Source organism: Pteropus medius, unplaced genomic scaffold, assembly GCF_902729225.1.
Source record: "Pteropus medius unplaced genomic scaffold, Ma_sr-lr_union100, whole genome shotgun sequence".
In the NCBI taxonomy this organism is placed as follows: domain Eukaryota; kingdom Metazoa; phylum Chordata; class Mammalia; order Chiroptera; family Pteropodidae; genus Pteropus; species Pteropus medius.
Genome location: NW_024352004.1, coordinates 128012 through 141514, shown reverse-complemented (window position 1 = coordinate 141514; position 13503 = coordinate 128012).

Below are 13503 nucleotides of genomic sequence, written 5' to 3'. Positions count from 1 at the left end.
TCATTGAGTTGAAGGAGAAGAGAGAAAGGTCTCTAAGGAACACTCCTGCCCTGCTCCTGGGATGGAAGTAGATGGACACTCATCCAAGGCTTTGGACTCACCAGACAGACTTGGGACACATCAGAAGCTTTCAGAATGTTCCCTGAAATGCCGAAGAGAAATCACCAGATCCCAAAGAGGCCATGAACCCATATCTCAGACAAACCAGAAACCAGGCTCATGTGTCTATCTATGGCATGTTTGTCAGTTTATTCTGTCACCACTAGTGGAAACCTCCCCACCTCCTCCCAGAGGCCATGACCAACATGAGTTGGCGAATGAAGATAGAGACCCATCAGGTTCCAATACACTCAGAAAAGTGATGCATTCCTATGCCGGGGAACAGGACAAGCCCAGCTCCAAAAATTATGTTTATAGATTTGCTTATCAGTTACCTCCGCAAACACATTAAAACATCTTTCACAGTCTCCAACAGATGTAACCATCCCCACCCCATAACGGTTAACACTCTACAAGCAACGTGGGCATCATCAGGAGAGATGGAAGGAGGGATTGCAAGGATGACCTTTACCTCCAGTTTGCAGCTATTGTCTATAATTGTCTCATCCAGTGATCTGATCTTATTCTTGTAGGCTTTTTGGCCCCTTGGAGCATAAACGCCCACCCATGTGCCCTGGAAATGTTCCAAACAGACCAAGATACTGCCAATATCTCCCCTAGAACCTGCCAGCTCCAGGAGGGCATAAATGCTATGGCTATATGACTCTACTCTTTCAAAAGGAGACTATAAAACTCAAAGATTAAACAATAACAATAACAATAATAATAACATATAAAGGATGTATATAGTCACTGGACATGGAGATAAGCAGCCAAAGGCTCTGTTTAAAAGCAAATGAGGAAGCTGAACACAGCCAAGGTCTTTCTCCTCGCAACCCTTCACCCCTGGGCGATTCCTGTGTAGCTCACCCTAATTCTCTAAAACAAGATTCCCTTTAAACTTACTCTTACACTTTCACTTTTATTTGCAATACGTGAGCATGTCCAAATATCCTTTATCAAAGACACTGTGACTGTTGAGCATGATAGGATGGTGATGTTCTTTAATAGCAGCCCTCACTCGGTGAGACATGCCCAGCTGCATACGCACAGGTGCAGTGTGTGCAGCTTGGTGCTCGTAGTGAGGATGGATATGGGACAAGGGCCTAGGGTGGCTGTGTGGCATTCCTGGAACCGGCACACACCATTCTGAGAGCTTCCTTCCTGCCTGTGGACTCCCATATTTTTCTGGGGTCAACATAGCTTTACCCTGAAACCCACCAGCCTATCACAATGTCCCTCCTCCCCGACCCTACTTGATCATAGGGACTTTGAAGAGCTGCTGAAGCAGTGTGCAGTCCAGGCCATTTTCTTGGGGACAGCTTTCATTTCCTTGTAAACTCTAGTGGAGCCCCACTAACTGGCAGGCTGGTGTCAGCAGGCTGGGTCCAGGGTGAGGCATTGCCCTCTGGCTCCCCACACCCAGGTCAGAGCAGCTCTGGTGACTGAGGGAGCAGCTCCTTTTCCTGTGGTCCAGAGAGGTGTCATCTCTAAGGGCAGCACCCCAGAGCCTTGGACCAGCCCACCTGCTGATCATCTTGCAGGGAACACATGCTCCCAAAGGACCAGCTTGAACAGGCAAGCAGCACAGAGCTCAGCACGGCACGGGCTCCTGGATACTGTTTTGGGAAACCGGGGCCAAGCAAAGCTGCAGAAACTGCAGCCTCTGCTGCTGTTCAAGTTGGGACTCCAGGCAACTCTGGCCTCAAAAGGGTTAAAAACCCACTCTCACTCCATGGCTTTGTTCCAAAGGGTCTCCGTTAACACCAGAGGTCTCCTGATATCTCACTCACTTTAATAGATTTTTCCCATTGACGTCTAAGTTTATTGACTATCATTTCCTTTTCTACAGGGGAGCTATTTTCTGGGTCACTGATCCAACCAACTTAAAAGGGGTTGCATTGATTAGGTTTTATTGGTGGCGACTTGCACAGGGATGAGCCCAATTGCTCCTACCTGCTAACAGCTCCTTTGTTTCCCCCACCCAGCCCCGACCCGTTCTGTTGACTTATGAGACGGACAAAGTTGGAGCACTTAGGTAGTGGGCTCTAAGGAGTGTTGGGGAACTTCTGGCTGCATCGCCTAGAGCTCTCTGCAGCATTAGGGTAAAGGCCATTAAAAACACACGGACAGAGGAATTCGTGTTAGCAGAGCATGAGTGACGGACGATAGAAGCAAATCCAGAAAGTCACCCATTCATTTAGTGAACATTTACTGAGCACCTACTGTGTGGGACAATCATAAAGAACGCCTTAGTAACATTTACAGCTTGCACAAGTCTTTTAGACTTATTATCTCACTTTGATGCTCACAACTCAACTCTGAGCCATAAGTAGGATGATTATTATTCCTACTTCAAGGATAAAGAAATGGAGGCTAACAGGACCTGTCCTAAGTCATACAATTAACTAGTGGCAAACTCAAAAATTCAAACCTTCGGTTGTCTGACTCCAGAGTCTCCGTCCTCCTATGCTGAGAGCCCGAGGGGATACCAAGAAGTATAAGGTAAAGTTAATAGTTAATGTAAGTATATGATTATTTATGTATGTGCCGTGCATGTGCCACTAATAGACAAAGAAGGGAGTAGAGCAGAAGCAGAACGGAAAAGGCTCCAGGAAGCATCTGGTTCAACAACCAACCCCTTGACTTACAGGTGAGAAAAAGTCAGTCCCAAGGATGTGAAATAGTGTGCCCAATTCATACAATGAATTCTTTCTTTCATTTATTAATTCATTCATTCATTTTCCCTGCCAGGGCACATTGTATGTGTTCTCACTAAAACAAGTACTCGACTGCAGAGGAATAGCCTGCGGGAACACACATCCAAGTGGAGCTAGCGTCTGTCCAGGCAGCCTGTGATCTTTCTCTATTCTGGGTCACTGATTGAACCCTTTTCCCCACAGGCCTTCCTCACCCCGTGATCACAGGCGGAGCAGCCCATCTCCTCCAGGACCCCAAAATACCAAGTCTCCCAACTTGGTCTTGGTCCCATATCAAAATGTCCCTCCAGGCCCACCTTTCACCCACATCTAGTGCTTTTTTTAGACTCAGGTAGATCTCATCTGAAAGGACAGCCATTGCTCCCCAGAGCCCTTCTGAAAGCAAAGTGCCAAGGTGTGCAGAACAAGAATCAATGGATAGAATTTAATACGGCAGCTGCAGGTTAGAGGTGAGGCACATGTGTCTGCATGGGTGAATATTTGTGTGAGGACTTTAGCATATGAAGGGTGGTATGGTGAAGGACTGTACACATGTCTGTGTGTCTGCATTTGAGGCCTGTGGAATTCATCCTGTCTATTTCTCTGCTGTGGGTTCATTCATTCAGGAAGCTTCTATTTGTCCAGCATCTCCTCTGTGGCAAGCATTGCACTGGGATCCGGTGATTCAGAGATGAACAAGATATAGTCTCTACTCAGGAGAAACTTGTGGCCAAATGTGGGAGAAAAACAAATGTGCAAAGAATTATAGCTGCATGTGGTGAGTACCCAGTTGAGATATTTGCAAGGGAGAGGAGACCGGAAAGCATCTCATAAAACATGGCATCTGAGCAGAATCAAGGACAAATAAGGGTTCACCAGGTAGGCCAAGGGTGAAGGAGGATGTTGCAGGCAGTAGAGAGAAACATGCAGGGCCATGGGGTGCTCTTAGAACTAGAACAGTCAAGTTCAAAGAAGGGAAAGAGAGGTAGGTAGGGATGGATCTCAGTGGGTGGGGTATGATGCTGAAGGCTAGGACTAGGGCAGCTCACTCAGCAGGGGGTCCAAGAGGGTGACACTGGATGGAAGGACAGAAATGTTCTTTCTCAAATCTGGTCAAGGTCAGCCCTTTTTCACAGGAAGGCCAGGGAGACAGGCCCTCTCCTTGGTCCAAGTGTGAAGCTCCTTCCAGTGGAGAGAAGCTCTTTTCCAGCTCCGGCTGAAATCGCCCTGTTTCTACTTTCTTCATTTCTCTTTATCCCTCTCTCTCCTTCAGGCCCCTATGATGCAAAATCTGGGTTTCGCTCCTTGTGAATGAGAGAATTAAATCATCCGATTTAAATAAATTGATTTCTTCTCCTAGGTGGGAAGCTTGGCATATTTTACAGAGAATTCCAGCAAACTTTCCAGAAACAAATAGAGGACCTGAGATTCACCCAAATGAGCAATGGCTGAAGGGGTTGGCCGGTTACCAGAACCCGTTTTCTCTGCATAAATCTACAGCAATCGAGGGCCATGAATTACAAAAACACATGAAGGCCATTCGCAGGAGGAGCGGGAGCCGTGTGTGCCAAGGCACTCACGCCAGAGAGATGAGTCCCAACACCTCCATATGTGGCACACGCTACCCTCATGCGTACATACGGGCCCTGCTAGGTCCCAAATCCCATTTCTGTGGGGGAGGAGAGCTTCTGGGCCCTGTTTAAGGTGGTGCTCAAACACTCACACCAACATCTCATACACTGACTCTCACAAACACAATCAGACTCTCTTGTTCATACACACGCATCTCACACATCACACATATATCATAACACTCATAGTCACACCCATGCATAGGTGCACACCCACACCACATCTCTCAAACACACTTACAAACACAACCACACTCATACTCAAGTACACACACTCACACACGCATCTCACACACACCCACCTATACTCACATACGCACTCGTACATAATCAAAACCACTTGTATATACACACATCTCACACCACACATACTTATAAATATACCCATACTGATTCATAAATACACCTACTCACACATACACAAACATCTCACACACTCACTCACACACACCCTACTCATGCACTCACAATCACACTCACTCTACATATGCACTCCCACACGTACACTCACGCATGTTCTGTGCTCCAGGGAGACAAGACTAGCACCTTCTGTGTTAAGGCGAAGGTGTGTATAGGCCAGTGAGCTTCTGGTCTCGTCGGCAAGGCTTTTTCAGTGGTGTTCTTTGCTGCTCAGCAGAGCAAAAATGCCTGGACGATGTCAGCATTGCCCTCTCGCCGCTGCAACTCGACTCTCCAAAAGTTCACCGTTTTTCCCAAGTGCCTTTGGAGCTATTTTATGTACGGTTTATTAAAGCAGAACATCTACACAGAAACGTGCCCAGATTGTAAATGTAGATTCGATGACTTTTCACAAGGATCATTCTCAGATCAAGAGGCAGAACATTTCCTGAACCCCAGAGGCCCCCACGTGCCTCCTTCCTGGGGTAACCACTCTCCTGGCTTCTAACAGCATAGATCTGTTTTGCCTGGTTTTGAACTTCACAGAAATGCAATCAGAAGTTTACTTTGACACCCCTTAAGAAATCCACGTCAAGAAATTCATAACACTGACACCACAAGACAAAAGACTAGGAAACAGGAGTGTAGAGTAGCACTAGTCACTGTTTAAAAACACAGGATGAGGAAGGGCTTTGAAGAGTAAAAATGCAAGGGGTTCTCTGATCCATCAGGCGAAGCTAGCCACCCAAGAATGAAGCCAAGGGGACGTGAGGTGCAACCTGACTCTTCCCTCCTCAGGCATTTTTCAAAATAGGTTGAAACCACCACACTGACTTCAGACAAGGGAGATCTGGATCAGAGTCTCAGCTCTGCCACTAACTCCCTGGTGACCCTGGGTAAGCCATTTTGCCTCTCTGCACCTCTGCTTTCTGTAAAGGGTGGGTTGAGAGTAATAATATTGTCACTTTCTTGAGCGCTTGCTATATGCCGAGCGCTGCTCCAACATCCTCAAACCACCCTCACTATGGACATCCTTTTAATCATCCCCTTGTAACAGATAAAGAATTTGGAGATACTAAGAAACCTGCCCGGGGACCCAGCTGGGAGTGAGAAGTCTGAGCTAAGCATAGGTGGGAGCTCCGGTCCACCAACCCCAGGGAGCCGCCCACCATACATGAGTCCCTCTAAGGAAGGCGACATGATGGTCTTGTTTGGCAAACTGCAGGAAAGGATAGAAGCGTGAGAGAGGGGCCACCATAACCTTCTGGCAGGCATCAGTGACTGAGTCTACACTCACCCCTCAAATCAAAATGCCCCAACACCCACACTTACCACATCCAGCCCAAAGACCTCCTGATTAATTAACTAATGACTTTCTACAAACTTCTAAATCAGAAGCAGATGGTCGAGTTAACCATACTCTCTGTTCATGGCCTGATGTCATAATTAGTCTTCGCAGGACCCTGCTCTTGGTTTTCATTCATTCATTCATTCATTCATTCATTCTCTTTTATCCCCATAGCCTATGTCTATAGGATAGCCTCTGTCTTTCTGTTTGTTGAGTTCTTGAAGAATGGGTGGTGTTATTTCATATGTATGTGGTTTTTTATTTACATAAATGGCATTGTGTCCTGTTTCCTTGTTTCTGTACTTTTTTTTCCCTCAGCAACATTCTTCACTCTGTCCTCTCCTATTGAGGTATAACATGCAAAAAGTGTGTAACTGCACTAGTCTTAAGTATAAACTTGACTTTTCTCTCTATCTATACACCTGCGTAATCACCACCTAGGTCAAAATAGAACACATTTCCAGCACCCCAGAAAGGTTCTCTTGGGCCTCTTCCCAGGCGATGAACTATCCCTTCCCCTTCCCCTGCCAGCGGCACTGGTCCAGCTTCCGTCACCACCCATTAGTTCGGCTTGTTCTTGAACTTCATCTAAATGGAATCGTACGGTGGGTCCCTTTTCATGTCTTGCTTCTTTCGCTCAACCTGCCTGGGAGATTCCTGCATGTGGTCTAGGTAGCGGCAGTTTGCTTTTTATTCATTGCTGTGGAGCACTTAGATTTTAAGATCTAGCCACGTGACTCTGTGTGCATCCGTCTCCTTCGCATGGCTGCTCGGTGGCATATCCACCCCATTTACCTTTCTACGCTCCCAGCACAGGGCCTTGGCAATCAGCCTCATCCATGTCCCCCTTACGGAGCTGTGTGAACATTTCTCTGGGATAAATACCTGGGAGCGGAATTGCTGGGGCGCAGAGGCTGGGCAGGCTGAAACTGACAATTCTCCCAAAGCAGGAGCAGGGAGCAGAAAGACCTGCTCCGGTGATCCTCCCCTGACCCCATTCCCCCCTCCTCCTTCCCCTCCAGAAAAACCTTTCAGCTCCTCCTCCGTGTCCTTTTGCAGGACCCAGCTAAGCACCTCGCTTCCTGAGTGTCACTGCCTCCGTGGCAGCCCGCGCCATCCTGCTGCATTATAACAAGACGATAATCAATGAACTGCTAACTCTATAGCAATAAAGGAGCGAGCCCAACCTTATATAATTCTTTTTAATTGTTTTCTCACATTACATGGGTTTTTTTTTTTTTTTTTGCTAAACTTATTCTGCCATAAGTTATGTCGTTTAATTTCTCAAAGTGCTAATAATTTAATTGCTTCCTTCCTGTGCTCAAAGTGCCTGTACTGTCCTCCCTCCCCAGCACGGAGATTATAAAACGGAGTTGGCAGAAATACCTAAGAGGGGAGTCTTTTGGGCGGCAGGATTTGATGGGAAGCAGCTTTCTCAGAAGTCAGTGTGTAAGGCTGGGAACCTGGCTGAGGACTTCAAAGGGCCATGGGGCCCAGCCAGGCCTGCCACTGCCGGGAGTTTATGATGATCCAGGGGGAGGGAAGAAGGGAAGGACCTGAGATTACAGGGGCGGAGTAAGGTTAGGGAGCGCTGCATACATTGTACGTCCCAGTCCTGAAAGGCTGTGGGGGAAGCTGGGATCCATCTGTAGCAAGGGAGATTTAGATCCGACTCAGGAAATTCCTAATAATCAGGACTCCAAGGGGTCGACTAGACCCAGGACAGGGTGGGAAGGTGACATCTGATAACAAAAACTAGCATTTATTGAATGCTTACAGACTGCCTGACACTGTGGCCCCACTATGGCATCTCATTTTATCTTCGTCCTCAACTCTCTGGGTTAGTACTATTATCACTGCTATTTTATGGATGCATAAAATGAGGCAAAGAGAGATTAACTTGCTCAAGTTAACCATAGCTCGTTGATGACAGAGCAAAAAGAGTCAGCTTCCTGAGTCCATGCTTTCATCCGTCACGCCGTAGCGCCTCTGCCATCTGTCTGGGTTAAATGACGGCATCACGTCTTATGTGGCAAGAGGGGGGAGGTAAGGGCCTTGGGACAGGATCAAGGAATGAGTTACTCTTGAAGATTCCAAGCCATTGCCCTCCTTCCCTCCCCTGCTCCACCCTGCTCCCCGCCCCAGGATTCTGTGTTATCTGTAGAACACAATCTAGGCTCCTAACCTTGGTCTCCAAAATAGCCACACTCCCCAGCCTCACCCTGAATACTCAAGCTCATCACCACCCTGGGACACGTATTTCCTTCTGGGCTTCTATACCTTTGCAAATGCTGCTTCTTCAACCTGGAAATGTTTCCCCTCCCCCACGGATGAAATCTCACTCATCCTAACAAGGCCCCGCTCGAAAGCTTCCCACTTCCCCCGGTGGAGCCCCCCTCACTGAGACACCTTAAGACACTTGGAGCAAACCCGAGAGGAAGACCAGGTCTGCTGTATTGTCAGCTGTCTCCCCTTGCCACTTAGTAGCTCTGTGACTTTGGGAAAGTTACTTAACTTCTCTGAGCCCCACATGTGCGTGATGCTGAATAAGTGAGTAACAAATGTAAAATATTTAGCCTGACCCGTGGCGAGTGCTGCAAGAGAGATTTGCTGTGATTTTGGCCTGTCAGTGACTATGTATTCCATCTCCAGGCACAGTGCCGGGTATGTAGCAGTTGCTCAATAAATGAATAAAATGGGTAAAATAACTACTTAATCACCTTCCACCTCCTCCTCCCACCCCAACCCCAGAAATGCTGTTGGTCCAAGTCTGAGACCCCAGATGTAGTTCCTATTTGCTGTTTCCATTAGCCCGGTATTTCTTCTGAAAGACAGGGCTCCAAGGGTTGCACATAAATTAACAACTTGTCCCCGCCAGCACTCCATCCCAGGGAGCAGGCAGCAAAAGACGTGTTCAACCAGGAGCCACCAGGCGCGGAGGCTTGAGCAGGTTTCGAGATGTGGAGGACACACGGCTTTGCCATCAGGAATTCTTTTCTTCTTCACTTTCCTTTCTCTGACTCTCGTTCCTATCTGCGTTATCTGGAACCAGGAGTCCTCAGTTGGGACTCCGCCTCTTTGCCCTGTTCCTCGGGATGCGGGTGTCTGGGACAGGCCTCATGTCTTCTGTTCTCAGTCTATGGAGTCCACTGATACAATGGAAAGAACACTGGACAGAGAATCAGAGCAATGCAGGCTCCAACCGCCATTTCTGGCTGTGTGAACTTCGGCAAGTCGCTTAACCTCTCTGAGCCTCCCAGGGTGTGATATGATAATGTAGAGAGATGGGTGAGACTCAGCAGTATAAACTGGTACCAAGGTTGTTTGGCAGCTGCCTGCCCTGGGAGAGAGGAGAGGGAAGAGGGCGGGGTCAGAGCTAAATGCAGGTCTCCAGCTTGAAATCCTGAGGGGATTGGGGAAGAAGGGTGGGATACAGAGCCACCCCCATTACCCTGGCCACGGAAAGGTGGGGGACTTGGAGGACATGAGCAGACACCCTCCCACCAGAGGGACCCATGGGACAAGGCAATGTTTCCCCCTTCACATGCAGTTGCTGAAATTGGGTTTAAGCAAAAAGCACAACTCACTCCCCAGAACTGTCTGAGCAGAGGAAGTAAGCTTTGCAACTGCTGGGGTGGGGGTGGGAAGTCACCAAGGCCTCCTCCTTCCACGTGCCCCAAAGAGGACACACAGCTATCCTTCTGGTTCTGGTGTCTCCATCCTGGGCAGAGAGCAGCAGACACTAAATAGGGCCTGACACCCGAACTGTGTGCGTGAGGGGACCAGAGTGGAAAGACCTCCAAGAAAAGCCACCCCTGAGCAGAGCAGGGAGCTCAGAGCCTCTTTAGGGTAGAAATGGGGACGCCTGCTCTGGGAGTGGCTTCCCCACCCTCACATTGACATGTTCCTTGCCCAGGTTGCCTTCAGTGCCTCAACCTTGAGTTATGAAATATGTTGTTATTATTATACCATTACAGTGCCACTCCCCACCCACCTCCTTGACTAGACAGGAAGCCTCTGGCAGGTAGAGGCCTGTTTTACACCTCCGTGGACAAACCCCTTCCTCCAGCACCCACTCAACTCCTTCCTTCATTCAAAAGTATTTATTGAGCATGGATGTAGGTATCATGGACCTAGGTTGGATGCCTGAGGCTCATTCTTCTGGGGTGTCTGCTGCTAAATCTCTAATTGGACCCCTAACTTTGGTCTTCCAGATTCCTTAAGGTAAAATTTCCCCACTCCATCCCAGAAGTGGGCAGTGGATTCAATGTGGTGAGAAGCCATAAGCCGCACGCTTACAAAGGAATTCAGTTCCCTCTTTGTTCCTTCCCAAGGTCCCAGAGATGTGACGGCCCCACAGAAAGGTCACAGGAAGGATCTGGAATCTCAATGAGCCCAGGCTCCATTCTGGAGAATCCCAACACCCAGATCAGGCCTGAGCCCTGGGAAATGCGTCCAAGGCTACTTGGTGTGTGCAGATCTGGGCAAGGTCAGGGCCAACTGGAGCCTCTCCTTCTCTCACATCGGTCTGGAATTTCTCACTCAGCTTTGTGGACAGTAAGCACAGACATCAGACCTGAGGCCGCAGAGCCAAGATTCCAAAGAGAAAATTCCAAGGCAACTATCTCAGGGTTTTTTAGTCTCCCCACAATCCTTTCCATGCCATCCTGGAGTCTTCCCCTACCCAGCTTGTGCTTCTCAGCCTTTAGTCCTGATATCTCCTGAGCCTGGAATACCCTCCCCACAGCCCCATACCCAAATCCCACTCACCTCAGTGCCAGCTCCATTGCTACCTCTTCCAATCCTCCCCAAAAGGAAGGTCTCTCTCTCTTTCGAACATCCAAGTTCAGGCTGTGGTTAGGACTTTGGCTTCTGAAATCAGACAAGCCTGGATTCATAGGCTGACTCTGCCCCTTCTCAACCGGGTGACCTCAGACAAGTTTCCTCTCCTCGCTGAGCCTGTGTGTTCCCATTTATAATATGAGGATAATGACAGTACCTAACCAACACTTCACCCCACCCCACCCCCACACACACAGAGAGCGTTTTTGAGAGGATTAAAGAATTTTATACAGGAACAGGGCTTAGAATAGTGCCTGACACCTAGCATGCTCTCAGTAAATGTTAGTGATTTCTGTTTTACCTATAACTTCCTCCCCATAGCAGAGAATGTCAACCTTCTCTATCAAAGGGTAAGCTCCACAAAAATGTGTTGTACAAATGAATGAACAAATGAGAGGGACATGGCCAGCACTGCAGGCATAAGCTTTCAAAAGAGTTGCTGTCAGTTCTGCTCAAGATAGTCTCCTGGGTTTGACCCCCAACAGTGACCCCTCCCACTTTGGTCAATGCCAGTCAGGCACAAGGCCTTCTGGGAAATGCCACCCAAGCACAGGGTCTTTTGCTCATCTCTCTGACTCATCTGTTCTTCAAGGCAAGTTTCCCAAGTGTCTCTGGCTGCCTCCGCTATGTGGGTGCAGGAAGGAAGGGGAGAGCACAAAGCATGCTGGTTGAACCCCTTCTTTGTAGGTGGCAGAGTGCAGATTGGAGCCAACTCCAGTGGCACGGTGGCTGAGCCCTGCCATGGCAGATGCTGTCACTTCTCACCCTGTGGTCCAGAGCCTGTGGTGATGGGCAGGGCTCCCCACTGAGGATTCTCAAATCTTCTCCATTTCACTCAGAAAAAGTCAGGCTTCAGGAAGGTAAGAGCATGGTGTATTTGGAGACCCTTTTTCTCTTTGTGCAAGCCCCACAGGCTCCCAGACTCAGGAGGGCTGTGGGAAGAAGCAGGAAACTGGGACCAGAGAGCCATGCCACATGGAAGCAAAACCCAAAGCCCCAGCCTCTTTGTCACTTAGCTCCACCTCAACTCCCAGCTCTCCTGACCAGGAAAGAGACACCTCCTAAAGTCTCTCTCAGCCCCCTGGGCAGGGTTCTTGCTGGATAAATGAACCATAGGCTGCCCATGCCCCTGACTTGCCCAGAGACATTTCGCCCATCCCTTGGGCGGCCCAGCCTTCCATAAGGACTCCTTCACTTTAGAGCGAGGCTCAGCAAACCTTTTTCTGTAAAGGAAGCAAATACTGCAGGCTCTGTGAGTCACATCATCTCTCTTGCAACTACTCAACTCTGCTGTTGTAGCACAAAAATAACTAACAAATAAGTATGACTATGTCCCAATAAAACTATTTCTGGACACTAAAATTTGAATTTCTTATGTTTTCATATGTCATAAAATATTATTTTATTATTATTATTATTATTTTCAATCATTGAAAATGGTTAAGAACCCTCTGTAGCTGACAGGCCACACAAAAACAGGCACTGGGTCCAACTTGGCCCACAGCTCGTAGTGTTCCAAGTCTTGCTTCAAAGACCCCAATGCTTCCTTGTGTCTCCAGAGAGCATCTCCTGGCCACAAACTTAGTTCCAGGGGCTATACAAAGCATCTGTCTTCGATTCAGCCTCAGCAGGCAGATTGCAAAGCCCTGACTGCTCCAGAGGCTGCACTGCGTACCACGGCGGGCACAGAAAAGGAGTGAGGTGCCCAAGCTGCCCCCACGGAACTTCTAATCTAGTGGGAGAATCCAGGACAAGTCCGAGGAGGAGTCTAATACAAGGTCAAGGGAGATCAGCATCATGAGAGAGACTTTACCTTGTCCAGTGAATAAATAAGTTCTCTGCAACTCGCACTGAGAAAGTTGAAGAAGAGTAACCAGCTCCCTGGGAGGAAAAAAAATCTACTAGGAAAGATTTTGGGGAGGGAATGGCATTAGAGACAGACTGGAAGGAATAGGATCTCTGGGACTGAAGCTGCCACACCTGGTCTCTCTTCCTCCAGTGAAGGGAGCCCTTTGGCTTTTGTACAAACACAGGGAAGATGTATAGTTTCTCCCCACCAACCACATCCACGATGCCATCACCAGATGGCATCCATGATGCCATCACCCTCTGGGCAGAGGTAGGGGCCTGACTCATTTCTGAGCCTCTCGACCCCAGGAATATGTTTTTACACAAAGTATATTTTGGTAAATGCTTGCTGAGTTTAAACTGAAAGTAGGGTTAAGGGAGAAGATGACAAAGATTTCTGATGGAAATTGGACCAAGCAGATTGGTTGTTCCCTCTATTTTATCCAGCTCCCCAGACCCCAGAAAGACATTTCCCATGGAATGTGCCAGCTGTCTTGGGCACAATCTTAGAGTCTCTTAGAGGGGACTCCTCATTCTGAAGAAATTACTACAGCTTTCTTCCTTCTTGGAAATGAGAAGTAAAGCAGTCACTATTATAATTTGTGTACACACACACACACACACACACACACACACA